General features: G+C 38.9%; 1 long non-coding RNA gene across 1 annotated transcript in view; it reads right to left on the minus strand.

Annotated features, from left to right (window-relative positions):
- Positions 1-7207: 7207 nt before the first annotated feature.
- The window catches only part of LOC133265662 (uncharacterized), a 59154-nt gene continuing 49311 nt past the window's right edge, over positions 7208-17050 (minus strand). The window contains exons 3-4 of the long non-coding RNA XR_009742048.1: positions 10946-11069; positions 7208-7664 (exon numbers count right to left, since the gene is read on the minus strand). This is a non-coding gene — a long non-coding RNA (uncharacterized LOC133265662). The remainder of the gene's footprint in view (positions 7665-10945; positions 11070-17050) is intronic.

Raw genomic sequence — 17050 nt, forward strand, 5'->3', positions numbered from 1 at the left:
ACTGATATCATTATAGCAATGAGGAGGCTTTATACGATGGCCTGATTTTTTACAGGATTCATTTATTTCTTTAACTCTTTAACAGTCAGATATGGATTCTATAGCATTATAAAATAATAGTTGGTAGTGACCAGAAGAGTAGGCACAAGCTTTATTGTCTTAGACACCATTTCATAAGTTCTGGTAAAGAATGCACCAAAAAACCCTCAGTGACAGTGGAATACAGGACAACTTGGAGAGAGACAGCCCTTCACTCAGACTCGGTGTTGTATTTGCTATTAGAGCTTCCTCCCAGAAAGCACCTCCACTCCCTCCAACAATGGGAGAGAGTAACTTTTAGCAATCCACTGACAATTGATGGGTAATCCTTGACTCATGAGGGAGTTGTGGTGCTCAAGGAAAACATGAGCAGGCCTGTAGGACTCACCTGAGCCAGAAAGAATCCAAATTAGTCTCAATCTCACTGGAAACTTGTTTACCCATGGAGGGTGCTGGGAAAAGAGTTTGCTCCTTTGGAAGAGTATTCATTGGCTTCATGTGGTCTGCAAATATAAGTTTTGTTTGTCTGGTTAGGCTTTAAAAAGAAATAAAAAGTCGTGGCACTCAGATTTGGGCCCAGATACAAGGAGTTTTAGACAGGGCATGTTTTAACATAAGGTTTTGATTAGATAAACATCCATTTCTTCAAGTAGACATCTAAGCTTAAGACTTTTTCCCTTTCTGGAAAATGTCCCAAGTATTGGGCCTGCAGATGGCAACCACCTCGTATTATCATTCTGGCTCACTTGAATCCCCTACAATTGAAATCACATTACCCATTTCCTCAGCAACTCTTTACAGATTGTTAAATAAGAAGTCGTGGTTTTACCTTCAGCATGTTTATATGAGTGAATCCTTCCGAATGCTTTTAAGGTAGGGCTTGGGTATTTAGTTTTAAGAGATAGCCCAGGGTTATGAGTCCAAAGTGGCTGTGGGTATTTCCATCTTTTTCAGATTATTTCATAGAATCATAGAATCGTTTGGATTAGAAGGGACCTTAAAGACCATCTATTCCAAATCCCCTGCCCAATCACACCCATTTCTTTACTTCCATAGTTATTGGTTTAGCTGTCCCCTTGATCGGTATGCTGGTTCCCAGCTTGAGATACCTCAGAGTAGCACAGAGATCATACATACTGAACTCAGGGGTATGTATCCAACTGTGGAAATAAGGGGACCTCAAACTTACATCTTAAAGCAACTAAATCCATTCATTTATCTTAGAGTCACTTATTTCAGTTCACATACCAAGGAAATCTTTGAATCAGACCAGATTTTATCCCAGTGCTTTGCCCTTTTCCCAGGAAGATTTTATGGGATCCACAAGCTGCATGCACTGCTAAAGGAAGGTGCCCATGTCAGAAGCAGGCACTACTTCACCCTGTTGCAGGTCTGCAACACTCCTGGGCAGAATTAAACTTCCTTACATGTGAGAAAGGCTCTTAAGCAAGAAATAGCTGACTTTAGTTACTGCTGTAGCTGAAGGAATACATTTTCAGAGTAAGAAGAGAAAAAGTTAATGAAGAAAAATGGGTCTTAATTAGTTACACCCCATTTATTCCTTAAAAAACAATTGGAGTAAACCTGAAAAGGAATAAACTGGGGCATTTATATAATGCCATGGAGAGAAGATGATTGCTTGATGAAGGGTCTGTTCACTGACTTCAATGGGGCAAGAAGATTTCAGACTTGAGCTGCCTCTTCCTTGAGGCATCAGTTCTTCTGGTCCTTGAAAATGTCAGTGCATATATGAAAGCATAAAAAAGAAATTCAAACTGATACCAAGTATTTCTAACTCTTCCCTCCACATTCGTCATATTGTTCAGCTTAAACCAGCTTGAAACACAAGTTTCAAGTACCTTTACCTTTTCTGAATATGTTCCCAATCCCCTGTGTGTATATTATACTTTCAAAAGATCTATTAAAAGATGGCTAACTAGCTGGAAATGAAGGCACCATTTTCTTGCACTCAGAGGACTGAGTCACCAGTTCAGATCCTCTTCCATTTAGCGGTGCACCGAGTCATCATGTGCCTCAGTTTCCCCTCAGTGAGTATAATACTTACTGACCCTTGCAGAGAGCTACAAGCTTTCTGTGAGCCTCTGTATTGAGTGAAAAGCCACAACATTATTAAAGGTATTTTAAACAGAGACAGCTGAGTGATATCCTATAAATTGTCATTTCTCTCCAAATGGACCACAATATAATATTTCCTTCAGAAATGCATTTATTATTTAACACTTTTCTGTGAAAGGTTTCTTTTACATTGCAAATGCTCAGGGTTCTTTCATAGGGCTTAGACTATTGACCCTTTACCTTAAAACATACTATTAATGCTTAACGCTGTTATTAGCATTCAGGGAAGTAATGATTGGTACTAAAATGGACATGTGCAGTAAAAACACCTTCTATTTTGTAAAATAATTATGTAGCCTAATAATTATTTCATATGATTCTTTTTGATTGATAGGGAAAGGGCACCAAGAAGTTTGAAATCATGATTCTTTAAGGTCTCTATTCAAATCACAGCCACCAACACCACTGTTTCCGACAGTTACATTTTAGAAGCATGGCAACAGGATGATCCCTGGTTCTGTTTGGATGAGGGTTACATCAGATAAGGTATTCTTAATTAGCTTTTTTTCCTTAATGGCAAGAAATTATAATTCTATAAAGGGCAATGCAGCATTCTTGCAATTTCCAATTAAGTCATTGGTACCCTAGAGGTCAAATATAGTTCAAGTCTGCAGCGAAGTGAGACTACCTCCTTCTACTCTGCTGTCATCACACCTGACCCCAACCTGGTAAAAGCATCCCCAGTGGTGCCAAAGAGGCCTTTCCATCCTCTGTGTACTAGCTGCATTGGTCTTTCACATTTAAGACTGCCAGATAAATGTCAAATTGCAATGTTCTTATGATGTTTAATGGGAACCAGACTGAAAGTGCTTGAACTTGTTTCATTTTGGAGAAGTTTTTGTCACTTTGGCTTAGATGGAAAAACAAGGTTTTGTTCAATAATGTACATAAATGAAGCAAATTCACTGAGCTGCACTTTCTTAGCTGATCTGCTGCTTGCTAAAAACTGGAAAACCTATCTAGCTGCATGTGTCAGTGTGTAGTACTGAAACAGCTACAAGATTATTGTTAATGTTTTACAAAGATGGCTAGTTCTAGTGCTATTCTTTTTTGAGTGCATAATGTTAGAAACTTCTATAGCTGTTTTCATCACAGGTTTTCAGACTGAGACAGCTATAGGTAGGTGTCCGCATGCATGTAGGACTACTTTAAACCATTTTTTGCTGGGCCTGTTTTGTTGCCCATTTTTCCTTCAAATGCTGTATTGAAAATAATACATTTAAACCAGGTTTACTATTCATGATACTAGAACAGTGGATTGCAAATAAAAGACAAATTGCAGCTGTGAATAAGTAAGTAGTATACATGTACACAGATAAATTAGTTGTGAACAACTTTAAACAAGTGTTAACATGAATTTGGAAGAAGGACTGAGAAGTCTCTCTCATCATAATGATGAAGACGAGGGTTGCAACCTCTTTCCCTCTACCTTTACCAGCAGAGATTCCTACGCAGGGAGAGAACGGAGCCAACACCCACCATCACTAAGAATCGTGATCATCACTCAGTTAACCTGTGAGCCATTCAATATTAAAGTGATAACTGCCACAATAAAACTTCAAGGCCTGATTTAGAGTTGTGGAGAGGAAAGAAGGGGATGATCCTGCCAATCCTACTCAGCTGCAAATGCTCTGGGTGGAGCACAACTGCTCTCCTGGATCCCTAGTTCCATTCCTACATGACTACTGAAAGACATCAGAAGTGCCAATAAAAGCAATAAAACACCAGCAGGATCAGCAGTAGGAGCAGCAGCTGGCCAGATACAAGAAAGGAAATAAAATGTACCATCTGAGGGTAATCAAGGGATTAGCTATGACTCATGAGTCACTCCTCCTTTCTGGACAGGCTCCTGCTTTGATCTAGCTACATATGGCCCTTTGCTCTGGTTCTGTGCTAGAAAGAGCAGAAAGAGAAACTCAGGAAGTAAGAGCTAAGTAGAAGCAGTAGGTGTGAGGTATTTGGAGCTATTTATATATTAACTACTTTGGGACAATTAGCTGGATTCAGAATTACATGTTTTACTGCATAATTAAAATTCAAGTAAGCATTTACTTTTGTAGAAAAGGTTACAAAATTAACAAAGAACGTCAGTCATCTACCTAAGACATTACCAGTGACACTAGGAAGAGAGATGGGAGACAGGGATTAAGGAAATTTCAAATGTTTAAGGAATATTTTGTCACATTTCTCTTAGTCATGTTGCAGTATGTAATGAAAACTTGAACTGCCTTATTTCAAGGCTGCATTTTTCTGTTGTAACTTCTGTCAGTTGTAATCATCTTGAGTTTCAAGCTACAGGAAAAACCTTTTAGCTGTTATAAATGTCTTGCAGACCACAAATGAATAAGTTTCTAGGCTTCTATCATACAAGCTAAAAAAATCTCAGGTTTCTCAATAGGAAAAGTATTTTTGAGATCTCAAATAATTTCTGTCAGAATCCTCTTAAATGTTTTCTTGTTGGACTTCAGTTTGTTGGGTTTAAGTTGCTACCCTTTTTCAGTACATCAGTACCCTTTCTTGTACATCCAAGAATCTCATCATCTTGTACTAACTCTTGTGTTCAATTATAACTACCATGACTATCTTGGGGGGGGGGGGTTCAGAAGTTCTCCTTTCTCCAAGCTTCTAAATGTAATTTACATTCTCAGTCCTAGATGCATGACTCCGCGTTTACATTTAGGTGTGATAATAAGATGTAATCAGTACATAACACTAACCTATTTCTATTGTTATCTACAAATTAGCACCTGCAACTTCTATTTGGAGGTTTATATTTTCTACAAAATAGTAACTTTGGACTATACGCAGATCCGTGTGGAACCATATTAAAAACACCCCAGTGAATGTTGATTTCTCATTTAGAAACAGATTTTTAGATTTAGATCAAATAATGATTTATTTAGATCAAATTTAGATTTAGATCAAATAATGAATCTTAAATGTGTTTGGTAGGGACTACATTGATTTTCGTATTACACTAATTTTGCAAGCAGCATTGAATCTGTCACAAAATCTTCATTCTTTCAGTGGAATTACTTTTACCTGTTGATATCAATTCTAAAGTGTTTAATGACATTACAAGTCTGCCCTGTCAGTGTTATGGTTTCAGTTGGACCTAAAACTAGTTGACGAATATGTAGGAGTCTCTTTTCAGTGCTATCACACACATTACAACTCCTCCTACAGATTATGCAATGATACAAACGTACATTCCAATAACAACAGTATAGACATGTGGTTTCGTATATGCCAAATACACAGAGAGCCTATATATAGAGGGTATATATTTAGCTTCTAATTCTATCACACTGTGAATGCAATGCCAGAGGGAATAATTAAGGGGCAAGACTGGTTGACCTAGACATTGGTTGACCCGCCCGACAGGCTTTCACGATGAATTCTGTGGTCTGCTAAAGAAGAAAGCCTCACAAAGTGTCTTTAAAGCAGCCATGGAAAACAAGATGAGGATCCCCTAGAGACCCTGTGATGGTGTAAGTCTGTCAGAGATGGTCAGCTACCTTCCACCACAAAGCATTTCCTGCCCCCAGCATAAGAGGACAGTCATAAAGTCATACGGAAAGCAGAGTGAGAACTGAATGTAGTGAACTTCATTGCCTTAGATCTTTCCTCAGCAAAAGTAGACTTTTCCATCTATAACCAGAACCATGTGAATTCTGAATCTTCAAACCCTTGTGGTTTCCCACTTTGTTCTGTGGCTTTGACATACTAGGAAAATGTGGCTTGATGGCCTTATTATCCAAATGATAAAGCCATCACAAGCAACAATCTGTCAAACTTCTACTAATCTAATTAATGTATCACTGACCTGTTTTCAAAGTGCTTATCAGCCAGCACTCAGTCCAAACAAGAGGACTGCTACCAGTAGAATTTGGTCTCTCCAATTAATTTGTTCCCGAGTCCCTATGCTGAATCTGCATCAAAATACTGAGATGGCATTGAGGGTTGATAATAGGGCTTGTATGGAAAGTACTTGTTTCACATGGGCTACTGACAAGTCATCAGATACCAATAACTTCAGTTTGGTGATTGATATAGTCAGAATGGGATCTCCAAATCTTCTGCAGAGATGAAAGTTACTGTGACAATTCATCAGGCACCTTCTCTTTACCGTTAGAAAACGTAAAACAGTAAGTTTGCAGCAAAGATGTTCATTACTAGACCCCAGCTGGAGGCTTTCAAGATTAGGGATTAAAATGCACGTAAACTCACTGTTTCCAATTAGGCACAAACGGTTTTCCTCTTCTTTCTTCCTCAGCATCATGAGACTTGCTCTGGATGTGGCTAAAATGATATTTTGGCAAATTATCGGACAACATTTCTGACCAGATAACCAATATATTCAGCTTATTAATTTCTGTCATGAGTTAACCCTGATTATCATGCCCACAAAAAGACTTCTATAATGCCCCTTTTCCAGAGCACACCATACCTTTCACAGTGTAAACTTTTCCTGCACTCCCAGCAGTTCCCAGCTTGGGGACTTAATGTAGGACATGCAGCAGAAGACAGATATAAAAAAAACAAAAAGCCGGAACATACACAAGCCCAGATGTCTTGCAATGAAAATATAGGTTTCCATGGCAGGCAACCTCCAAACGACATGCAAGACAATACATCAAATCTCAGGCATGAATACTGCAAGATCTTTTTCCCATTCTCACCGCATTTTTATGACTCCTCTCACCATATATCTTAAGTATTAGGGGTTTTTTCCCAGTTCAAAGGTATGTGGCTTATACAGTCCAACTTTCTCTAGAGAAGGTCACCATATTTCAAAGGCATGGGTTTTTAAAGGTGCATAGAAACCTTCCTTAAGGAAACTGTCTGCCAGATTCTGCCTTACAACTAAAGCTGAATTCCAATGGATGTGCAGTCATGATCCCGGTAGAGCCAAGGAGACTTCTGCAACTCATCATCAAGTTTCAGTCCTTTGTACATCACAATTACCCTTTCCAGTAGATTGTTTTAAAGCTGTTTTGAAGTAAACTATAAGGTATGTTACTGCTTTTCTTTCTTGAACGCCTGATCAGACTGGCTGGGAAGAAGGAAGTGGTGTACAGTTTTGTTCCTCTTAATTTTGTTAATAGTCTTGTGCTGCAACTTGTCTCAATGCTTTGTGACTAGTGCTGGTCTTTTCTCTTTTTTTTTTCCCACTGACATGCTCTTGCCAAGGATATCATTATGACATTCTGTAGTAACAAGCATTCTTCTGTTCAAATTTATATCAATTAGTTTGGGACAGTAATTCAATCGGACGGCCCACTGGATTTTGAAAGACTTGCAATGATGTCAAAGTGGCGACCTTTTTCCTCCACTCTCAGCCAAAAGCCATTTTTTAACAAGGAGCTCTTGAAAAGAAATGCCACTTTGATAATTAGTTATTGATCACGGACAATGCGGCGACAAATACCATCGGATTAGCCAGACGCCAGTGGGTCGAGACACGAGGGTTTCCTTATCGCAATAATCTATGAAGAGAAATATAGAATAAAGGTCATTAAGGCTTCTGTTTTGGGAACATAACCCAGATAATTTCGCTTCCTTATTAAAAAGAAAAATACCAAAATGTTCTGGATGCACTTAGGTTGGAATGAACCTGTTGAAACAGCTTCCAGCTAAAAAAAGTTCAGGAAGTTTCACTCTTGAGGCAATTACACTTAAAATATTTTGATAAATTAACCCTGCTTTGGCCAGCAGTCTTACCTCACTAAAACACCATTAATCTTTCCTACTCTATAATGTCCATTAGAAACTATTTTGGATCTGTGCATAAAAACACCATAACAATTATAGATCTTAAAAATAATGGACCTTTTTTTTCATCTAATTTAGAAAGCACTTCAAGGCCAGCCTAAAATTGCTTCATATAAGTTATTTAATGGAGGAAAAAAATGGCAAAGAACAATTTTATAGCACTAAAAAGAGCAGAAAAGAGGAAGGAATCCATTAGTTTTAGGGTTTATTTCAAGAATATTAATGAAATGTAGCTTTTCTGAAATGTGCAAGAATATACAACTACCTGTGCCGTAATTTTAGCTGACTTGAGAGATTAGGTAAGTACCGAAGTAATACAACTATTTTTGAGGCATGCGGGGTGATGTTAGAGTCCCATTCTAATAGAAGCCTTATAACACCATAAACATACGTGATTGGACTACCTACTACTTTACATTAATAAATATATTACAGATCATAATATATTACAGATCATAATTCAGCCCAGGGCTTTGTAACATTATAGGCTTGCCTAAAGTAGTTGTAATTTCAGTGTACCAATGAGATTTAAAAAAACCAACATAGTCAGGGAAATGAAAGTCCAGATTGACTGACCTATGAAATGTCACATAGGACATCAGAAGCCTGCAGTCTAAAAATCAAACCCAGATTCCTTTGTTTCTCATCAGGAAAATGGTTTTCTTATAAACTGATGACTAATGGCACTTAAAGCAGTATGAGTAGTCTGATGCCTGTCAACATTCCCCAAATTAAATTGATATTATAGCCACTTACTATTGGATAACTCATGTCTGTCTCAGCACACAAAATAATGATAAAATGGATACCAAGACAAGATGAACCTCTCAGACCTTAAAGTTTTTCACATAGGTTTGGTGTCATGTTGATGGGGAAGCGTGACGTACCCTTTTCATTTGTAATAAGCATCCATTCATTCCAGGGAAAAAGAGCCCCACGTTATTTGACCGATGAACCTGTCACGAACACAATATTAATGTATTTTTGTGTTTAATAATATTTAGCAAAGTTCATTATTAATTCAGTGCCATTGTGTTGTTTTTATTAAATTACTATTATTTAAATTTATAGCAAATTAGCTTTCCAAAGAGCTTCCAAATATTCATTTTTAATACTGGAGTGTGTATGAAAACATTCTAACAATGTACGCAAGGTAACAATTAGAACAGTTCCTCATTAGCTTCATAAAGGTAATCAGTTCTAACTTCGTGATCTGAAGGTTAGTTCATTTTATTGCTGTGGCTGCATGAAATACAGTCTTAAGGAGGAAACGACAGCGTCATTGAAGCTCAGGGAACTGCGTGCCCACAACAAGGGTAATGTGATACAGAAGTTTTGCTCTTGGCGAATAAGGATAATTCTGCAAGTTGGATGTTTCTTGACCCTTTTTCTGCCATTATCTTGGGGACTTTGGCAGTATAATTAATTTTTAGGTGTCTTTGCTGCCTGTCTATTGTGAACTAGTATTTTATGGTTCAGATTAAGAACATTAAAAGTAATTGCAACACTGTTCTGAGCTGTTAAGAGAGAAACCTGAAGAACTCCATCTGACAGCATGCAGATGATCTGGTCTTCCTGGTTTTCCTTTTGTAAGCAGGAAATAGTATCTCATTATTTAGGTAACCAGTACCACCCCCTTTTTCAATATACAGATAAACACGTTGTACACATAATACTAATTATGCCTTACTTAACCACTATAACTTATGCCTGAAGGTTTTCACTGCATACCATAAAAAAAGACCCACAGAGTACACATACACATGCAGAACCTTTTCTTGTGAGTGTAGAATAAGGAGAACAAACTGTTCCAGTGTAATGCACCTATCCAGGACACATTCCAGATCATCAGTTATTCTCTCCTTTTTAATAGCTGGGCCCTGAACATTTCAGAAACCTCTCCCTTTCCTGACATGCAGACAGGCCATTCAGGCACAGTGGAGCTGACCTCTTCTATTAAGAAAGATCAAAAATGCAGTGGGACATCTGTTCTTCCTGACCACCGGCCACGATCTCTGGAAATCTTCTGAATGGGATAATGGTATTAATACATATATGATCAGCATTAAAATTAAATATAAGATACATCTCTTTACCTGAGCTTACACCTCGCAAACTTGTCTCAGTGCATCATAAGCCAGTACTGCCCTTCAGACCGGTTGTTTGTATAGATACCATGGTGATGGTGTGTGATAAGATACAGTTTATTTTTACAACAAGGCAATAATTCTTTCTTACCTATTTGCCCCAGGGTGTTCCGAGGACTAATCAGTTAGTGTTTGCTCAAATCTGTAAAAAGCCATATAAGTACTAAGTATTATTATTATTATTACCTTATTATGATGTTGACTTTACAACACTGAACTGCAGTACTTTACTTAGGTGCAATATTACCATGGAGTGTTTATATTCCCGTAATGTAAATGTTTCCTTTTGAAGGAGAGTTGAATGCCTTATTATTGCATGTGACCCACAGTATAATTTATTTATATGAGCCAGGAGGCTCTAAAAATACATTCCAGGGACCTTTCCAGTTAGCCTTACACGCTTTTTACACTCTCAGTTTCTCCTGAACAGTGTTCATTGACATGCATTTCCGAAAACCTGTTTGGCCAATCCATACAGCCCTCTAGGGCCCTGCGTTTTGCTGCACCAGTGGGCATGCTGTCATTCCTCTGGCACTGAAATACAGCTGACTGTAAAAGCTGGGCTGCTGTTCTGTTGCCTAATTCACCTGACGTGGAAGCACCCAGCCTGAGAGCAAAGGCTTAACAACCATACAAAGTCAAACCTGCAGTCCTGCGCACTATTAGCACTCACACCAAGTGCCAGCATGCCCCTCACTCCCCCTCGAAAAACCCACAAAGCCACCTGATCTGTCAAGTTGGCTCTTAGTATCCGTATTGCAAGCTGACAGATATTTACTCTCCTCCCCCCAGCCCTTACATCTGGATCAATGGGGACAGGCTTTCCACCCCTCAGAAGATTCACTTACATTAAGTGGCGAGGTGGAAGCAGTGAATGAACAATAGACGGCTGTCAGGCTCGACAGCAGGGCATGGATGTATGAGCGTGGAGCTGACAGCGAGGGCCTCAGAGGGTAAACTGCTTTGCTGGAACTAATTAAACAGATGAAATTATTACATGAATATGCAGATGTTGTTTACATTTTACCATATGGTATTATTTCAGGTAATAACTCGCAGGAGGATCCCTTCCTCTCATCAAGAGGAAATGAGTTGAAAAGGAGGCTCCACGTGTCACCTTTCAGTTGCTAGGCAGACATTGATATGGCAGGCTTCTCTCCAAGTCACAGGGAAACTCTTCTCCTTGTAGCTATACAACACCGGAGAGGATTTGCATTCTCCCTACTCTGCAATGTTGGAAGAGATTATCTTTTATTAAGCGTAAATGTTAGGGTTGCAAATTCTTTTCCGTTAGGCACAGAAGGCATGCACTTTTCCAAATGTTGATTCCCAGTGTGTGCTTTACAGCTGAGATGCTGCCATAGTCCATAGGTAAGAACTGACAGATCTGTCCAAATATGTAAAGGCTGCAAGTATGACATTTCTGCAGAGTCTGACATGTGGCTGTGCTGGTTAGCATTTACTGCTTTGCTAACCTGAAGTGTTGATAACAGAGGCATTCCTTTTCAATAAGTTTCCATTCATCATAGTGAAAAGGTTGCTCTCTGGAATTACAGAGGCACAGGACTACCATAGCCAACAGTATCAAAATCACTCATTATATGATTTAGGATGGGTAGTCAGCTAGAATCTGACATGACAAAATTGCTGTGCAACCTAGGCAAAGATAAAGCCTGAGAACAAACAACACTGTAAACTAAAGGTGTTTACTATGGAGGAATGGTGACAGACCATAGCCAACACAGTGCTGAAGCCGCCTGGTTTAGGAGCTGCTCATTACTAGATAAACGCAGGAAGGACAACTGCAGAAATGTAGCCACTCTTACGCCATCTGCATCCAGTCTCTAATGAAAAACTGTCACAAATCTTGAACAAATAAATATGGTAGTAATTGCCAAAACAGGACTAACAACTCCACTCATGAACAGATCCTTTTGCAGTAATGTCTGCTTCTTAAAGATGAACATGCAACTGTACCATCATTTTACTACTAGATTATTGAAAATTCCCATCCTAAAACAATTCAGTATTAATGTGATACTTCTTTCAGGCTGATTCAGCATTTCATTTCTACAATGACCATTTTCATCCCCTCTAAGGGATCAGTGGCACCTCCTTTTTTATTGGATGCACAAAATGTATTACTCTTTTTATTGCTTCTTCTTAAATGTTCCTATCTGATAAGCAGACTGACCGTATCAATCTTTCCCCAAAAGCTCAAGTACCAGATATGTTTCTGTAGTTCATTGATAGGGGATAATGCCAAGTTACATCACCACTGCTCTGACAGATCGGTTGCACATTGCCACTGATACATTTGGCTTCCAAATATCTTTCTTAGGTACATCATTTTAATAGATTGTTGGGGTCACTGATGACCTATATCATTTAAGACGCAAAGACATGATGTCAGTAGTGTAAAATGTGGTCTTGATCAAGCTATCATACTGTATTTTTGAAATAAGATAACTGTTTTCTCTTTACCACGGTTTCCCCTGTAAAAATCCAACTGAAGAGCCAGTATAACTGCCTCTGGCCATTCAGAGTGCATGAACACGAAAAAACCCCAACCAGGTCTCCTTCACCTAGAGATAGATAGCTTTATACAGAGCCAGTGCTGTAAGTTCAGAAAGGATTTCGTTGACTTTGTCTTCTGACATAAACATTTAGCAGTATAACATATATATCAAAACAAACCAGAGCAGTTCACTTTATATACACTCCCTTTGGAGAGGAGGTGAGAAAACAAACACAGAACAGATGTTAGTCATGCTTAATGTACTACTGGAGGGTACTCAGATACTAAGGTGATGAATATGGTAAAAGACATGAGTATTCCTTTCTGCGACTGCTATTCCTAACTGACAAAAAAGCAATGAGAAGTGCTTCATTCCTCTGCTTATCAGTGCACCATGTAACAACCAGACACTGAAGATAAACACGCTGGGTTTTCCTCAGGAAACTAGCACACACAACAAACGTTGCTACTAATTACTGACACCCACCTTTCCCTCTTTGTTTGGTATTGCTGAATGTTGGCTTTGATCACTCAAAAAACCACATTCCTCCACAATAAGTTAAATCACTGCAGCAGTTAGGAAAAGTTTCTGTAAGTTCCTATAGATTATCTTGTCAAAGTCTTTGCCTTTCTTGTTTTATTCATAATGTTACATATTATATTACACAAAGAAGTCTTGTTTCAGAAAACTATTAATTTTTCACTAGAAATGATTCCTCTGGGTTGCAGGTTGAAGCCATGGGTTTTGTTGGGCACACATTTGTCTCATCCCTGCCTTAGACCTGCCACTGTGCACTTTTGTATAACCACAACCACGTCTTTCCTGCTAACAAAGACACTCGGTTGTGGAGCAGTTCTCATCTCTCATTATACAGCTTATTGTCTGCCCACGATGTATATTATGTTTCCTGGTCATACTGAAAAAGAGCCTAAGGGGAGAAAGGCAACAGCATGGCAATAAATTCAAGAACTTCAGTATCAGGATAAGAGAAGAACTTGCTGCGAGTGATCAGAAGTGTGGACAAGGGAACAAATGAAACCAGAAGTGCTACAACAAAAGCTGAGAACGTCCTGTTGTTGGCATCACGGGAGGTGGAGAGCAACTGCACACAGATCACTGAGCAGGCACTGCCTAAGGCTGTTACTGCTGAGCAGAAGTCATGATACAGCTATTATTAATAATAGTATAATGGTGCTCAGAGGTCTCTTGATGGTGTCAGAAGCAGCAAATGAGACACCAGATGAGGCCTGAAGAATAAGGTCCTGCCTTACGCCTTTCCGTCTTTTCTCATTTACCTCTATCAGGCAGGCTTTCTACAAGTCTGTATAACTTCAAAGCTCTGTACACTGTATAATCTGAACACAGATTTATAGAAGTAAATGCAAGAACATAAGTATATATATCTAATTTCCTTAAAAATCACTTTTTTTTTTTCTTCTATTTACTATTAAAGTGAATCACTACCAGTTATTCACTGGACTTTTTTTTTCCTCACTCGCTAACTTGTCTAAAATTCCTCATCTCAGTCTTCTGGACATCATCCTGTTGTTTTAGTATTATTGTACCGATCTCCTCGGCTCACTGTCTGGGTATTGTGAACTCATGTGGAGACAACTGTGACTTCTTTATGCTTGGAAAATGTCCAGCGCATTAGTGGTACTGAAAAAAAATAGCCAGTAGGTAAACTTTGTTTTCATTTCTTCTCATTCATCTTTTGTTCTTCCAAGGAATCAAATCCACTTGGCAGGCACTGACGGCGTAAGATAACTTACTAATGCTGTAAGACATACAATTAAAATTAGCATGTTCATCAAACATGCATGTGATTTATCACACAGAGCTGAGTTAACTGCAGCTTCTTACCTCCACTAGAAAGTCCCAACGAGCAAAGGGCAGCAGAATATCCATTTGTTTTCCTCATAGCAGATTCTGTTTCAGAGTTTCATACTTTAGCATTTTGCCACCTGAGGTTTAAACTTCCCCTAGTGCATGCAAAATGAAGTAAATCAAGTCATAACAAAGACAGGTCTGGCCTGAAGTCTCTTGGATGAAGGCCCAAACCTAAGAAAACTGCATTCACACTAAAGAGATATAAAGGAACTGATGTGTGTTCCTGACATGGAAAAGCCACAACTGCGTAATGTTTCACTTGTCCAAACTTCATGCTGATCCACGTTTAAGAGAAAACATTAATGCCAGATCTGGAGCTGTGTTGGTTTCCATTACAGTATTTCACTATAATAAACATGATATATCAAGTAGGGTGGGTTGAGGTTTTTTTCTATGAATGTTATATTGTGTTGATATCTAGGGAGGAAGACAGATACTTTGAGCATTATGTATTATGTAGAAGTATTTTCAGGTTGTGCTAAATTGACAAAGCAAAACAGAAATCTGCAAAAAATTCCCATTGCTTTAAATACCCTTCTCAAAATTTCCAAGTCTTTTCACAGTTACATTTTGTCTTTCCATCAAGTGAAACCATCTCAGATTCCTAGAACACAGCAAGGAGATATTTCTTACGCTATATGGGTCGGAGAGAGAGTTTCGGATATGAAGCATCAACAAATAGTCCAGAAATTACAGAGAAATTAAAGAGAAAATGAATTTAGAAGTATTTTGGTTTAGAGGAAGATTTGAGGACCAGCTTCTGTTTGAAAGCCTATAAATTGTGTCATTCCCATCCTAAAAAGAATTCAGGCACACATGATCCTACTGAAGCTCAGCCAAGGAACCTACCCACACGCAGCTCAGAACAGCACCAGGGCTCTTGTTTTGTAGAATTCAGTCCTGAAAGCAGCTAGGAGCCAGATGTCAGGGTTGTAGGCACCACCAGCTCATCTGCCGACAGACATAGTCAGCAGCTGTATAAAACCTGCTTTCCAAAAACACAGTGACGTGGACTCAGATAAATGCCTTATGACTGCTTAATACTTTGTGTTTCCAAATAACATGAGCTTACAGCTGTACCCTATGTTTCCTTATGGGGTAGAATACTGTTGAAAAGTGAAATAAAAGTGTAGGAGGGGAAGGGGTTCCTTACTTTACTGCCCTGCAGTATCATTCTTGCTGTTCTTTCTCTAAACTGAAACTCTTCTTGTAGAGGTTACCACAAACTCTCTACCGAGAAGGCAATCCACATACAGTCCTCTCTACCTGAATAGTTGCTATGTCTGTCTGACTCTGACAAATTTTCATTAAAGTTATTCTAGGAATAGCCTAGAGGGACTCAAGAACAGCAGACAGTCCTAATCTGAACAAGGCAGGAGAGAAGAGGGAACAGTCTGTCCAGCAGCCGTAACCTATGATATGCTCAAGGGAAGCACTCTATGCAGCCCAGCTAGAGTTCAGGAAACAGGCACTAAAATTCCTTTAGACCCATCCCCAGTATTTCTGTGGCTCACATCATTTGGTTTTTTCATCTGAGGTTTGCTTGTCTAGAAAAACTAAATCATGTAGATAAAATACGTGATCGATGATTTCCAACGTGACAATCCTTTCTCCATTGTAGAAGATCCCTCTCTCCCATCAGAAGGCTCAGCTTCCCAGACCTGTGGACTGCAAAACTCTGAATTTAATTTCCCATTCAAGTTAGTGATGGTTTTCAACCTCATCTGAGATGATGATTTAACCACCTTCTCTATAACAGTCTGAATACGTCTTTGAAATTACCTGCTTCCTAATTACATATACAAACAGTAAATGTGGGACTGTTGCATGGGTCATAAGTTACACTGAAGCCATCCTCCTTCATCCTTCCATCCATCCCTCCCCTCCCTCCCTCCATCATCAACTGGACAGGGTGCTGGGACATCTAGTCTTGGTCATGCTTTGTGTAGAAAGCTTGGACCAGGTGATCCTTGAGGTCCCTTTCAACCTGGAATTCTAGGATTCTAACTAGTATTTTCCAAAAAAACTTCCAAAAGAACTATAACTTTTAAATGGAAAAAGTGGTGGAGGTACCTCTATCTTTGTTAAGTTTCCATTCAAGTTCAGTCACAAATACCAAAAGAGTATTTCTGGAAGTGTTTTACACGGTGACTAATGCAAAATATTTCAGCTGTGTCAGCATCCATCTGATTCTAGATCACATTTTGGCATTTCAGACGAAAGACATCCTGGCAAAAATTAAACTGGGGAATAAGTAATAAGAGATAATGACAATTTAGATCTGTAACAGTTGTGAGTGGTAGCATCAGTGCTTGCTAATCCTTTGATAAATTCTTGTTACCTTTCAGGTCCCAAACGTATCTGTGCAAGTATAGAGCATATTGGAGGCAGATGCTGTGGCAGATGAATGTGCTTGCCAAGCAGCGTTTTGTTTGTTGGGGTTTTTTTCATCTAGGTATTCTTAACTGTCATGTTACACGCACCAAATAGTACTTACTTCTGGCACATTTCATTGTTCTTGGATGTTGATTAATACACCTGGGC

This window comes from Pezoporus flaviventris, unplaced genomic scaffold (assembly GCF_033815535.1).
Source record: "Pezoporus flaviventris isolate CSIRO_AGI_PZ_B2104156 unplaced genomic scaffold, CSIRO_AGI_Pfla_v1 ptg000006l, whole genome shotgun sequence".
NCBI lineage: Eukaryota > Metazoa > Chordata > Aves > Psittaciformes > Psittacidae > Pezoporus > Pezoporus flaviventris.